Source organism: Oryctolagus cuniculus, chromosome Y (assembly GCF_051225735.1).
Source record: "Oryctolagus cuniculus isolate XC-2025 breed Fujian yellow rabbit chromosome Y, ASM5122573v1, whole genome shotgun sequence".
Taxonomy (NCBI): Eukaryota; Metazoa; Chordata; class Mammalia; order Lagomorpha; family Leporidae; genus Oryctolagus; species Oryctolagus cuniculus.
This window is the reverse complement of record NC_142889.1, coordinates 30,626,890-30,642,228: the sequence shown is the minus strand read 5'-3', so window position 1 is coordinate 30,642,228 and position 15,339 is coordinate 30,626,890.

The following is a 15,339-nucleotide window of genomic DNA, read 5'->3' as shown; positions in this document are numbered from 1 at the left end:
TTAATGAATAAAAAAAGCCCCTACTTTAGTGGGAATATAGGCAGCAGATATCAATAGTTGAATGTACAATTGACCATCTCACCCATACACAGTTTTTTTTCCAATTAGTCATTCAGAATTTCAATGAAATAGAACAAATGTCAATATAACAATTACATATTTCCACTGTATTTAAAAATAATAATTAAGTTCATTTAGATGTTAAAGTGTTATCTTTCAGCAGTTTATGCACAAAATAATTTTGTGGAATTTGAAATGCAAATAATTATGCATTGCATATTTTTGTACTCTCTTAGTTACCACAGATTAGAATAAAACCTATGGTATTTGTCTATTAAGGACTGGGTTATTTAACTATGCATACTGTTTTCTAGTAGCATTCATTTTGTTAAGATAGGGTTACATTCTTTTTAAGACTGAATAATAGTCCATAGTGTATACGCACCACATTTTCTCTCTCTAGTCATGAATTGATGAGCATCTGGGTTGACTCCATATCTTAGCTATTGTGAATTAAGCTGCAATAAACTTAGAGGTAGAGATAATTCTTTCATGTGCTGTTTTCATTTTTGGGGGGTAAATGCTCAGGAGTAGGCAGGCCAGATCATTTAGTAGATCTACTTTCAGTTTTCTGCAGAATTTTCACAGCATTTTCCACAATGGCTGTTCTAGTCCACATTCCCTTGAACAGTGGTTTACAGATTCTTTTCCTCACATCCTTACCACCATTTTTTTTTTCATTGTTGTATGAGAGACATTCTAACTGGGGTGAAGTTAAGCCTCATTGGGGTTTTTCTTTGTATTTCCCTGTTGGTTACTGATCTTGAACATTGTTTTCTGTATCTTTTGACCAATGGAATTTTCTTTGTAAAGAAATGCTTGTTCAAATCCCTTGAATACGTACGTGATTGTTTTTTGTTGAGTTTCTTGAACTCTTTATAGATTCTGGGCATTAATCCTTAGCAATTTCATAGTTTCCAAATATGTTATCCCATACTATCAATTGACTCTTCAATTTGTTAAATGTTTCCTTTGCAGTGAGCCTTAGCTTGATGTAATCCCATTTGTCTGTTTTTGCTTTGATTTCTCTGTGCTTCTGATGTCTTTTACAATAATTAATTTTATATTCCAATGCTTTGCAAAGTTTCCCCAGAATTCTCCTCTAGTTATTTGATGGTATCAGGTCATAGATTTATATTCTTGATCCATTTTGAGTTGATTTTTGCTTAAGGTCTAGGTACAAGTCATTTTTCATATTTCTGAAGGTGGAGGTTAAATTTCCTCAACAGCATTGGTTCTAGACTGTCCTTTCTTCAGGGATTGATTTTAGCCCTTATCAAAGAGTAGTTGTCTACAGATTTGTGAATTGATTTCTGGGAGTTATATTCAGTTCCATTGGTCTGCAAATATATTTTATTGCCAGCAGCAGGCTCTTTTGAATATAACTGCCCTGTAGGGTGTCTTAAAATCTGGTGTTATGATGCCTCTGTCTTTATTTTCTTTTTGGATAAGATTGTGTTATCTATTCTGGATCTCTTTTGTTTATATTTGAAATTTAGCACCATTTTTTTTTCTAGGATCACATTGAATCTATAAACTGCTGTCAGTAGTATTTTCATTATGATGGTATTAATTCAACCAATCCACAGACAAGGAAATTGTGTTTCATTTTTTGTTTCCTGTTATTTATTTAGACAAGTTTGGAAATTTTTATTTTAGGGCTCTTTCACCTGCTGCTTCCCAAGGTGTCAGAAAGCTGAACTCAAGACCAGAGCTTAAACTTGAAAGAAGGCACCCTGATATGAGATGCAGAAATTCAAAAAGGAATCTTAACAACTATGGCAAATGCTTATGCTCCAATGACTTATCTCTTTTTTTAAATGTTTTAAAATTATTTTTCTTTCTTTGAAAAGTATACTTACAGAGAGGGAAAGACAGAGAGAGAGAAAAAATGAGAAAGAGAGAATGAGCAAGAGAGAGGTCCTCCATTTTCTGGTTCACTCCCCAAATGGTTGCAATGGCCAGGACTGGGCTCAAATAAAGCCCAGTAGCTTTTACTGGGCCTTCCACATGTGTTCAGTGGCCCAAGTACTTGGCTCATCTTTAGCTGTTTTCCCAGGCTCATTACCATGTAGCTAAATGAAAGTGCACAGTCAAGACTCAAACTAGTGCCCACAAAAATTCCAGCATCACAGGCAGCAGCCTTACCCACTAAACCACATTAGTTCAAGTGTCATTACTTTTATACCAATTGTTTTCATGTTGTTTAGAAATATTTTGCAGCATAGTATTGATTTAATTAAATATTATTTCCATTAATTGCCCATAGTGTTTATTTAGTAATGTGAATATATGACATTCTTGTTAATCCTATCAATGTGGATAAATGCAGTAGCATATTTTCTACTTTGATTCCTGGTGTAAAGTATAAAAACATCATTCATTTCAAATTTAGAACCAGTAATCTTCTTACCCCCTAAACAGATCAATAAGCTAAATGGAGAGTGAATCAATAATAAAAACCCTCCCAATAAAGAAAGTCCAGAAAGGACAGCCTCACTTCTGAATTGTATCTAACAATTAAAGAATGAATTCAAATTCTTCTCAAGCTATTCAAAATAACTGAAATAGAGGGATTCCTCCCTAACTTCTTCACTGAAGCCAATTTCACCTTAGTTCCTAAACAAGAAAAAAAGTTGCAATAGAGAAAAATAATTATAGGGGCTGGTACCATGGTGTATTGGGTAAACTGCCATCTGCAGTGCCGGCTTCCCACTTTGGCGCTGGTTTGAGTTCAGTCTGCTCCACTTCTGACCTAGCTCTCTTCTGTGGCCTGGGAAAGGAGTAGAAGATGGTCCAAGTCCTTGGGCCTCTGCAACTGCATGGGAGAACCAGAAGAATATCCTGTCCCCTGGCTTCGGATCAGTGCAGCTGTGGCCATTACAGCCAATGTGGGGAGTGAATCAGGGAATGCAAGACCTCACTTTCTTTCTTTCTTTCTGTAACACCAACTTTCAAGTAAACAAATAAAAGCTTTTCATTTATACAGAAAGGGAATTATAGACCAATTTCCCTGATGAACATAGACACAAATATCCTCAACAAAATACTAGTGAATCAAATCTAACAACACATTAGAAAGATCATTCATCCCTGGTATTCAGGGATGGTTCAACATTCCTAAGTCAATAAATGTGATGCATCACATTAACAAATTGAACTACATAAACCATATGATTATCTCAATAGATACAGAGAAAGCTTTTGATAAAATACACATCCTTCACCCTAAGGAAATTGGGTATAAAATGAATCACATCATTTTACCTTGGAAAGTGTGGAAAAGGTAAAGTTTCTGAAAAATTTGATACAGAGAGGTGAACAAGCACCTCTATTGAGCATGTCTAGGCACAGGCATGGTCAGTGACAAGTGGACACCAATAAAGTCCTTAAGTCTATATTATCACAAAGGTTGTTTAGTAAACAATTAAGGCCTGACTACAGAGACACACTGTGGAACTGAGATAGCTAGAATCTTCAGGATTTCAGGTCAGCTGATGAGTCAAGTAAAGCTCACAAAGTCCAATAACTAGAAAAATGAGACATTGGATTTCCTATAGCAGCTCACAGCTGTGGCTAGGAGCTTCCTGTGGGTCTCCTACTTGGGTTCAGGGGCCCAAGATTTTGGGTCATCTTGTGCTTCTTTCCCATGGAAAATTAACAGGGAGCTGAATTGGAAGTGGAGCAAAAACTACTCAAACTGGTGCTCTTATGGAATTACAGAACTGCAGACTATGACTACTAGGCCACAGTGCCAGCCACAGATATTGTCTTGACTTCTCTGATTCTCCATTATTTTGATGGAGGTGTCTGAGACACTGCAGAGAAACAATCCCACAGGTGACTGTGACAAGAGATTGTTGCACCAGCATGAAGATGTGAGCCTGATTCACATAGAAGTCTTTGCTCATAGTCTTTACCCTAGGCTTTGGGCCCACCTATAAATGTTTTCCAGAACACTTGACCCCAGCTAGTACACACCTCTGGATTTGTTGGAAGATACAGGCATCCCACCATACCTAGGGGCAGGTTCCTAAGTACAGAGACTTTAGAGGAGATATCAACAAGTGTTTTCTACATACACATGAAAATAAGTATAAAAATACAAGGAACATGAGGGGGAGACAATATGACTGCAAAAGGAACACAATAATATTTCAGTGTTAGACTGTGCAGATGAGATTGATGAAATGCCTGAAGAGGAAGTTTAAAAATGTAAGGCTCCTCAGAAACACACAGAAGGAATCACAAAAGTTAAAGAAACCTGTGAATGATATGGGTAAGAAATAAGGCTAAGAAAAAAATTAAAGAAAAATCAAACTGAAATATTATGAATAAAAAATTTAATAAGTAAAAAGAAACAGTGGAAAACTTGAAAAACAGACTCAGTAAGGTAGAATAAACAATGTCTGAGCTGGAAGAAAAAGGTTTTGAAATTGATAAAAAGAAAGGACATTTTAAAATTTAGAAAAAATAAAAAAAATGCCCCAGGATCTACAGGATACCATTAAAGACAAAATATACTGGTCCTATGCATTCCTGTAGGAGTGGAATAGCAGAATGACTTTTAGAACTTATTTGGTGATAGAATAACAGGAAATTTTCCTAATTTTGTTAAATATATGGATATCCAAGTACAAGAACACATGGAACTGCAAAGAGTCACATTCAGAGAAGATCTTTACCATGACACATTATATTAAAATTTTCAAATGTAAAAACACAAAGAAAACATCCTAAAATGTACAAGGGAAGTATCAGCTATCTTGTAACAGATCTCCAATTAGATTGATAATAAGACTCTCATCAGAAAACCAACAGGTTAGGAGAGATGGAGAGATATAGTCTACATCTTACCCAAATTAAAACCTCACAAGCCCAAAACACTGCATTGAGTTCTTATTTATACAAGAAGATAAAATAAGCATCTTATTAAAAAAACTAGAAATTTGCCACCATTTGTCCAGCCTCACAAGTGATACTTAAGTATTTATTACACAGGAAAAACAAAGAAAGATGATCAGCTTCCTGAAAGAATGGAAAGGCAAAATTTAATAGTCCAAAGGTGATCCAAAAGAAACAATAGGAATATTTATGGAAAAATGTCAAGACTAAGACATTACTTAGTAACAATGACAAAGCATGTAAGTAGACTAAACACTCCAATTTAATGTTACAGAGTGGCTGAATGGATTAAAAAGCAAGTCCAATTTATATGCTGTCTACAAGAAAAACATCTCACAAAAGAGAAAAATAGATCAAAAGTGAAAGGATTGAAAAAGTTAGTACATGCAAATGGGAATCAAAATGAGGCATACCTATGTTTTAGGAGTTATTTTATTAATTTGAAAGGTGGAGTTACAGAGAGAGGTAGAGAGAGAGATAGAGGGATCTTCCATCCAATGGTTCACTCCCCAAATGGCCACAATGACCAGAGTTGGGCCAGGAAAAGCCAGGATCCAAGAGCTTCTTCCAGATCTCCCATATGGGTGTAGGGTCCCAAGGACTTGGGTCATATTCTGCTTCTTTCCCAGACACAGTATCAGGGAGCTGGATCAGAAATGGAGGAGCCAGTGCTCCAAATGGTACCTAAATGAGATACCAGCCCTGCAGGCCAGGCCTTTAACTCTCAGTGCCACAGTGCTGGCCCCATACCTATCTGAATATTAGACATAATATACTTTAAGACAAATCTGTTAAAATAGACAAAGAAGATTATTATGTAATGATTAAGGGATCAATTCAACTGGAAGATTTGACTATAGTAAATGTATATGAACAAAATATTAGACCCCCCAGTTAGTTAAAATAAAAATTAATGGATCTAAAGGGAGACATATATTCCAAAGCAATCATAATTAGTGATTTCAATACCCCACTTTCGTCAATAGACACATCACCAGACAATATAACCAAGAAAGCAATCAGGTTAATCTACACATTGCTCCAAATGGATCTAATTCATATCTACAGAAGAATCCATTTCACAGAAGAAGAATACACAATCAGGGCATGGGACATTATCTGGAATAGACCACATGTTTGGGAAAAATTTTCAACAGATTAAAAAATCATTTTATATATATTTTCTGACCACAGTTGAAATAAGCTGGTAATTAATTGTGATAGAATGAGGTGAAAAGGTCATGCCAAGATGGCCACTGACAACAGAAACTGCCTGGCAACAGGCCATGATTGGATGGCTTTGGAAACCACATGACAACAGAGGAAACCACATGACAACAGGGCCTGACTGATGGCAGGCCATGATTGGATGGTTTCAGAAACTACCTGGTGACAAGAGCCTGACTGGCAACAGGCTGTGATTGGATGGCTTTGGAAACTGCCTGGCAACAGGCTGTGATTGGTTGGGGCATAGACTGCCCCTTGACTAGATTGGCTGGTCTTTGCTATATAAGCTGTTGTACTAACTCAAATAAACTAGTTTGCAGGCTGCTTGCCTCAGGCCTGCTTTCACCTGACTCCTGGAGTCTGTGTGGTGACTCCACACCTCTTGCCCCCACCACACTCCTCTCAGAAACGAATCCACTGCAACATTGTTGAGAAATCAACTGCAACAATTAATAACACAAAAATTCTAGAAAATATACAAAAACATGGAGTCTGAACAACATGGTTCTAACTGAACATTGTATCATAGAACTCAAAAGGAAATAAAAAAATTCCATGAACTAAACAAAGATGTCAGCACATCATATCAACGTTTATGGGATATGGCAAAAACCATGTTATGAAGAAAGATTAAATAGCAACTAGTGCCTACATCATGAAATTGGCAATACATCTCCAAGACCTAGATGAACAAGAATAAACCAAACCCATATTAAGAAATAATAAAAATTAGAGAAGAAATATATAAAATTGAAGTCAAAAAAGATACAAAAGAGCAGTGAAATGAAGAGCTGACTTTTTAAAACAACAGTAAAGTTGATTAACAGTTAGCCTAAATCACCAAAAAAGAGAAGACCCAAATTAATAAAATCAGAGATGGAAAGGCAGATGTTACAACTAATGCCACTGAAGTGAAAAGAATCATTAGAAATTATTTTATTTAGATTTATGCCAACAAATCAGAAAATATATAAGAAATGGATAGATTTATGGACACATAAGCTATCCCAAAATTGAGTATGATGACATTGAAATTCTAAATAGACCAATAGCCAAGATGGAAATTGAACCACTAATAAAGACATTCCCCCCAAAAAAGTGAAAGATTTAATGGCTTCGTAGCTGAATTCTAATAAACTTTTAATTAAACAATTTCAATGTTTCTAGAACTATTCAAAATAGTTGAAAGCGTGTGATTTATGTTTAACCCCTTTTACGAAGCCAGTATCACCTTTATACTAAATCCCTAAAAAAGATAAAACAAAGAGAACTACAAACTGATATTCCCGAAGAACATTGATGCAAGGATCCTAAACAAGGTACTAGCTAAAGAAATCCAATAACACACCAAAAAGATTACACCAAGACCCGGTGGGATTTATCTCAGGAATGCAGAGATGGTGCACCATATGCAACTAATAAACGTTATACATAACATTAACAAATTGATGAGTGAAATCCAAAAGATTATCTCAATAAATACAGAGAAAACATTCTGTCATGATAAAAACATTAAGCAAAATCAGTATAGAAAGACATAATCAAGTCAATATGTGAAAAACTCACAGGCAGCATCATATTGAATAAGGAAAAATTGGGAAGCGTTTACACTAAGATGTTGAAGTAGAAATAAGCACACTTTCATCATTGCTATTCAATACAGTTCTCAAAGATTTATCAAGAGTCATTCGGCAAGAAAAAGAAATTTAAAATGGTACAAATTAGAAAGAAGAAACTCAAATTATCTGTTTGCAGATGACATCATCTTATATTTATGGGAACCAAAAGACTTCATTAAGAAAGTCTTGGAACTCACAAGAGAGTTTGTCAAAGTTGCAACTTATAAAAATCAACACAAACAAATAGTATTTGTATATACAAACAATGCCGTGGCTTAGAAATAACACTAACTGAAACTCTTCAATGTCTTAAAATAAGTTGACGAAGGATGTGAATGATATTTAAAATAAAATTTACAAAACATTAAGTAAATAAATTGAGTAAAACACACAAAAAGTAGTACATTTTTGTGGTTTGGAAAAATCAATATAATCACAATGTCCATACTATGAAAAGCGATCAAAGTTATTCCAATCAAAATACCATCCTCCTCAGATCTAGATAAAAGCAATGTTAAAATTGATATGGAAACATGAATGATCCCAAATAGCAAAGAAAGACCTTGTTTCATTATCGGTGTGAAAATATCCAATTTTCCCAACCTTTTTTGTTGAGAAGGATGTCCTTTCTACAGACAGTGATTTTAGCTCATTCATCAAAAATTCATTATGGATGCATGTACTAATTTTTGGGATTTCTATTCTGTTTAATTGGTCTTCATGTATATTTTTGTGCTGTGCTAGTAGTAGGCTGTTTTGATTATAACAGCCATGTGGTGTTCTTGAAATCTGATGTGGTGATGCCTCCAGCTTTGTTTTGCTGTTTAAGAATCCCTTAAAATCAAGACTTTTCTTTTACATCTTATACAAAAATTAATTCACTATAAATCAAGGATGTAAATCTGTAACCTGATACCATCATATTACAGTATACTTAAATTATTTATGGTAAATTTTCATATCTGATATATGATATATCATGGTTTCTTGTATATTAGAATTTTTGTTTAATATTCCCTACATTGCCTATTTTGATATTTGTTTTTATAAGTAATGACAATAAATACAGCCAATCAATCAAGTTAATTCAAATATTTCAATTTGTAGTTATTTATACCATTGATAAAGTACAGACTTTATTAAAACTAATACTGACAAAAATTATACACATATAGTTAAAGGGTGCTCATTCCCTCTACATAATAAGGTAAAAATATAGGAGAAAAACAGAATGATTGGTCTATATTGGGGCAGATTTTGTCTTAGCAGTTAAGATGCCCTGTGGGGAGCAACTGGGAGCAACTCGGACTAGACTGTTACTGGAATTAAGACTTATTCTATGCATCTGCTCTCCCACAATATGGCGCTGGGAGAGGAGGAAACAGCTTCTACGCAGCTGCCTCCAGTTCAACCAATAAGCAGCAGGAGCTGATTCTGATTGGAGGAGAGCAGCGTACTCGGTGTGTGGGTAGCAGAGTTGGGATTGGTGGAAGAGGACTATAAAGGAGGAGAGAGACAACATGCACCAGGAACATCTATCTGAAGGAACACCTGTGCAGCCCCCAAGAGAGCCAGCCGGTGGTGTGCCACTCCCCTGCGGAAGTGGGGAAAGTGGCAGGGGGCCCGCCCCTCCACGGAGGTGGAGGGACGGCAGCCAACCCGGGAAGAACCAGCAGCAAACCTGGGGAGGGCCAAGCAGACAAAAGAACAGTGCAGGGTCCTGTGTCATTCCTCCATGAAGGCATGAAGGGGGGAGCGACATAATGGTGCCATGACTCAGATATGAAGCCTAGGCAGGGTTTAGTGTCATTCCTCCATGAAGAGGGGGAGCAACAATGCCCACATCCCATGTCAGAGTATCTGAGTTTCAGACTGGATTCAGCCTGTGAGTCCAGCTTCCTTGTCATGCAACCCTGCGAGAAAGTCTTGGAGATTCATATGGTTTGGTTCATGCCACCTTGATTCAGCATTTCAGTTGGCCCTAGCCTGAAGCTGTTATAGAAATCTGGGGAGAGACCTAAGGGATGTGAGGACTCTCTCTGTCTCATGGGATCTCATCAATTAATTAAATCATTATTTAAAATGAACAGCCTTACTATGAATAAAAGTTTATAAATACAATGTAAAATTAAAATTCACTGGGCAAGAGGCGGATTACTCTGTAGATTCAGTTGAGAAAATTGGATGGGCATTTGACAATCATTCAATTCTGGTTCACATATAATATTATATTTGAATTTTGATGTGAACAGTCATAATTGTTCCCAAGTGGCAGCTGCTAAGGATTATCAAATTGCCATATTAATTGAGGATGGGCTTGCTTATACCTTTGGCCTGAATGTTTTTTATCAATTGAGAATTATTCTTCCACTTTTCAAGATTTATGTACCGAAATACATAAATTTCCCTTTTAAAACAATAAGATGACTATTTTATATAAAACCTATATGAACAAAAAGTTGCAGTGTTGACAAGGCAACTTATTTTAGCCATTTAACCTTACCTTCAATGTTGTGTGTGTGTGTGCATGTGTGTGCATGTGTGTGTTATTTTTCACAGGATAAATTAAGCATAATGCAAATTACCAATAGTTAGGAGTAAAATGGAAGGCACATATGAAATTAGGCAGTTGAGAAATTAGCCACCAAACCACTCAACATCTAATCAATTATAAAGGAGAGAGAGAGCCAGATTCGGGAATTTTGAAATTGAAAGTTTTAAGGTAATCTTTAAGAAGAATAAAATGTATCAATACAAAATGGGCAATGCAAGGGAAGAGCCAGAAATGGGGATGAGAAAAACTTTACACTACGGTGATAAATGGTGGGCAACTGAGAAAGAAATCATTCATTACTATGTGTAAAAGGTAAATTAGGTTCTTGAAAGAGATATTTATTTTTGTGTGTTGAAAACTAATTTCTAGATCCTAATGGAGAAAAGTGTGTAACTGCTCTTTATCTGGTCTTTGCTCTTTATCCAATGGACATTACTCTGTCTTTGGTTGCTGCAAGTTGATGCAAGGGGCCAATTAGCTGCGCTACCATAGTAAGATTACTTGTGGTCTATCAGTGGAAAAGCTGGCCACTAGTATGCATTTTTTTATGAAAAATATGATTTTAATAATGTTTCTCTTGTTCAGAAAATACCTGAATGTCACTTTTCTGCTCTGCACTCTGTACCTGTCAAGTGGAAAAAGCTGAATGGGTGCAAATTCAGGAGTTTTGTCCTTTGGTGTTCATCTGTAAGTAAAGATTCGCTAAATGAAGATTTACTCTATTTTTCATGTGGTTAAGTATGATCTATGTTTTTTGTTCATTTTATATTTTATTCTTTCAATTCAAAGAATTAAACAAATCATAATTATTGGCTATAGCATAATAATCATTGATTTACATGTAGTTTTCTACATTATACACTTATATACTTTAAAAATAATTTTAGGGTTTCAGGAATGTTCTCTAATAATTTGATGGTGTTGGGTTGTAGATTTAGATCTTTAATCTACATTCAGTGGATTTTTGTGCAAGATATTGGCACTGACAAAGACTTCCTGGAAAATACCCTGGAAGTGCAGGCAGTCAAAGCCAAAATTAACATTTGGGATTGCATCAAATTGAGAAGTTTCTGTACTTCAAAAGAAACAGTCAGGAGAGTGAAGAGAAAACTGACAGAATGGGAAAATATTTGCAAGCTATGCTACAGAAAAAAGATTAATAACCAGAATCTACAAAGAGATCAAGAAACTCCACAACAACACAACAAACAACCCACTTAAGAGATGGGCCAAGGACCTCAATGGACATTTTTCAAAAGAGGAAATCCAAATGGCCAACAGACACATGAAAAAATGTTCAAGGTCACTAGCAATCAGGAAAATACAACTCAAAACTACAATGAGTTTCCACCACACCCCGGTTAGAAGGGCTTACATTCAGAAATCTACCAACAACAGATGGGACACTAACCCACTGTTGGTGGGAATGCAAACTGGTCAAGCCACTATGGAAGTCAGTCTGGAGATTCCTCAGAAACCTGAAGATAACCCTACCATTCAACCCAGCCATCCCACTCCTTGGAATTTACCCAAAGGAAATTAAATTGGCAAACAAAAAAGCTGTCTGCACCTTAATGTTTATTGCTGCTCAATTCACAATAGCTAAGACTTGGAATCAACCTAAAGTAGACTGGATAAAAAATTATGGGATATGTACTCTATAGAATGCTATACAGCAGTCAAAAACAATGAAATCTGGTCATTTGCAACAAAATGGAGGAATGTGGAAAACATTATGCTGAGTGAAATAAGCCAGTCCTAAAGGGACAAATATCATATGTTCTCCCTGATCAGTGACAACTAACCGAGCACAAAAAGGAAACCTGTTAAAATGAAATGAACACTATGAGAAATGGTGACTTGATCAACCCTTGCCCTGACTGTTGATGAACAACTTAATAGGTTATCCCTCTTAGAATCAGCCCTTGAGGCATGTGGATCTGGCTGAAAAGCCCATGAGAGTATTTCAGGCATGAAAAGCCAAGACACTCTGTCAAAAAAAAAAAAATGACCTAAATGAAAGATCTCTGTGAGTGAGATCCCAGTGGAAAGAACAGGTCATCAAAGAAGGAGGTACCTTTCTCTGAAGGGAGGAGAAAACTTCCACTCTGACTACGACCTTGTTGAAATCTGATCAGAGTCGGTGAACTCAAAAGGCTTCCATAGCCTTGGCAACTCATGACAAGAGCCTAGGGTGATTACTGATGCCATAAACAAGAGTGTCAATTTGTTCAGTCAACAACAGGAGTCACTGTGCACTTACTCCTCATGTAAGATCTCTGTCCTTAATATGCTGTACATTGTGAATTAATGTTATAACTAGTACTCAAACAGTATTTTTTCACTTTGTGTTGCTATGTGGGTGCAAACTGTTGAAATCTTTACTTAATATATGCTAAACTGATCTTCTGTATATAAAGAGAATTGAAAATGAATCTTGATGTGAATGGAAGGGGAGAGGGAGCAGGAAAGGGGAGGGTTGTGGGTGGGAGGGAAGTTAAGGGGGAGGGAAGCCATTGTACTCCATAAGCTGTACTTTGGAAATTTATGTTCATTAAATAAAAGTTAAAAATATAATTTTAGACATGAACTCTCTATACAGGCTTACTGTTTATATATAACTGGCATATTTAAGCTTGCATTTGTGTAGTCTCTTATCTGAAAGCAAGTTATAGTACCATGCAGTAAACTAAACTAGAATTTGGTTGACTCAACAAAATTTCAAATCAGATATGATATGGTTTCATTTTGAAATATTTAAATAGAAAATACTTGAAAGTGATTAATGAGTAATTTGCATATATTCTACATTTTATACTTTTTCAAAATATTTTATTTGAATATTACATATCTGGTTTGACAGTTTTGACACTCATATTCACAGTTGTTCCCAAATGTTCAACTTTTAGAGAAAACATTTTCTTTACAGACTAACATTTTATTAGTATAGATAATAGACTGTTTATTAGTATAGATAGTAGTTTAATATTTAATGATCAAAATATATTCAGATACAGATATATGTCTTCACATAAATAAAACTGATACCTGGATGAATATAGCTCTTATTATATGTGGTCATGGACATTAATTCTATAGAGTACATATCCCATAATTTTTTATCCAGTCTACTTTAGGTTGATTCCAAGTCTTAGCTATTGTGAATTGAGCAGCAATAAACATTAAGGTGCAGACAGCATTTTTGTTTGCCAATTTCATTTCCTTTGGGTAAATTCCAAGGAGTGGGATGGCTGGGTTGAATGGTAGGGTTATCTTCAGGTTTCTGAGGAATCTCCAGACTGACTTCCATAGTGGCTTAGCCAGTTTGCATTCCCACCAACAGTGGGTTAGTGTCCCAGCTGTTGAGGATTCAAAATTAACTGCAACAAAAAGTGCTTTTGCCAATGTAAAAGAGATGATAACCTCTTGAGTATATCCATCCTTAAAGTAGTTGACAATGTCAAACATCAATTTGTCTCATCCTATCTTCCATGTATAACAATTAGCAAGTTATTTTTTACATCACTTGTAGGTCATATTTCAGTATCCCTGAAATTGTAAACATATATGTTATCTTAGAATTGATTTTTTTTCCTGAGCATGAGGTGATTTGTAACACAGTAGGTTGTAATTTTAGTTAACATTTAGTTTATTTGCCATTATAATACTAAATCATATAAATGTGCTATATTTAAGATTTTGCTAACAATATTTGAAGTTATATAATGTTATAAATCTATCTGAAAGGGAGGTCAATCATTGCAGAAGCAGCAGGCCACTTTCTCACAATGCTATGCATATTAGATAAACACATGTAATGAAATGGAAGGCTAATGGATTAGTTACTAAATATTAGAATACTTAATTTCAATTGAAATTAAATAAAAAATAAAGTAAGCTATTTCTTTCTCTTGGGCTACAAGATTATTGAGGAACTATTATAGGAGATAATTTATGATAAGAAATACACTTATTTGTTGAATTTTTGATTTTTTTTGACTTTTATTTAGTAAATACAAATTTCTAAAGTACAGTTTATGGATTACAATGGCTTTCCCCCAACCATAACTTCCCTCCCACTTGCACCTCTTGCATCTTCCGCTCTCTCTCCCATTCCATGCACATCAAAATTCATTTTCAATTATCTTTATATACAGAAGATCAGTTTAGCATATATTAAGTAAAGATTTCATCAGTTTGCACCCACACAGAACCTAAAGTGTAAAATACTATTTCAGTACTAGTTATAGCATTACTTCACATTGGACAACACATTAAGGACAGATCCCACATGAGGAGTAAGTACACAGTGACTCCTGTTGTTGACTTAACAATTTGACACTCTTGTTTATGGCGTCAGTAATCTCCCTAGGCTCTAGTCATGAGTTGCCAAGGCTATGGAAGCCTTTTGGGATTGCTAACTTTGATCTTATTCTGACAGGGTCATAACCAAAGTGAAAGTTCTCTCCTTCCTTCTGAGAAAGGTACCTCCTTATTTGATGGCCCCGTTCTTTCCACTGGGATCTCACTCACGGAGATCTTTCATTTAGGTGTTCTTTTTTTTTCCCCAGAGTGTCTTGGCTTTCCATGCCTAAAATACTCTTATGGGCTCTTTGGCCAGATCAGAATGCCTTAAAGGGCTGATTCTGAGGCCAGAGTGCTGTTTAGGACATCCACCATTCTATGAGTCTGCTGTGTAAATCGCTTCCCATGTTGGATCGTTCTCTCCCTTTTGATTCTATCAGTTAGTACTAGCAGACACTAGTCTTATTTGTGTGATCTCTTTGATTCTTAGACCTACCTATCAGTGTGATCAATTGTGAACTGAAATTGATCACTTGGACTAGTGAGATGGCATTGGTACATGCCACTGATGGGACTGTATCGGAATCCCCTGGCACGTTTCTAACTCCACCATTTGGGGCAAGTCAGCTTGAGCATGTCCCAAATTGTACATCTCCTCCCTCTCTTATT